The following is a 584-nucleotide window of genomic DNA, read 5'->3' on the forward strand; positions in this document are numbered from 1 at the left end:
GAATGTCGCGTTGTGAGGGGAGGGGACTATTCTCAGGCGCACAGACCCAAGGGGGTGGCGATGCCAGACGGGAGGCGTACGCGCCAGCAGGGGAGGGAAAGGCGCGTTGCCCTCCATCTACCTGGTTTCCTTTCTCAATACACATACAATGACACGCGTACACACACACACACACACACGCACAAATTAACTAAAATTCACACACGCACCAGAACACATACACACACACACACACACAAATTGATGCACCGCATACGCATCATCATCAACACACACACACACATCACATACACGCGCGCACACACACACACACACATCAACAGACACACGCCGGAGTCAATACACGCATCAAATCACACATGTGCCGATACACACACACACACACACACAAACACACACGCACCTCGGGCGACACGCTGGCGCTGATGTTGCCGTAGCGCCCCAGCGCTGGCACAGGCGGCCCCGGCTGGCTGAACCCGCGGCCTGGCCGTATCAGGACGCCGGTGGATGACGTCACCTGCACCAGAAGGGGGGGAGGTCCGGGTGCGGCGAGCGCCATCATGGGCAGGGGTGGGCGCGGGGCC

This window comes from Monoraphidium neglectum (genome assembly GCF_000611645.1).
Source record: "Monoraphidium neglectum strain SAG 48.87 unplaced genomic scaffold scaffold06691, whole genome shotgun sequence".
Lineage (NCBI taxonomy): Eukaryota > Viridiplantae > Chlorophyta > Chlorophyceae > Sphaeropleales > Selenastraceae > Monoraphidium > Monoraphidium neglectum.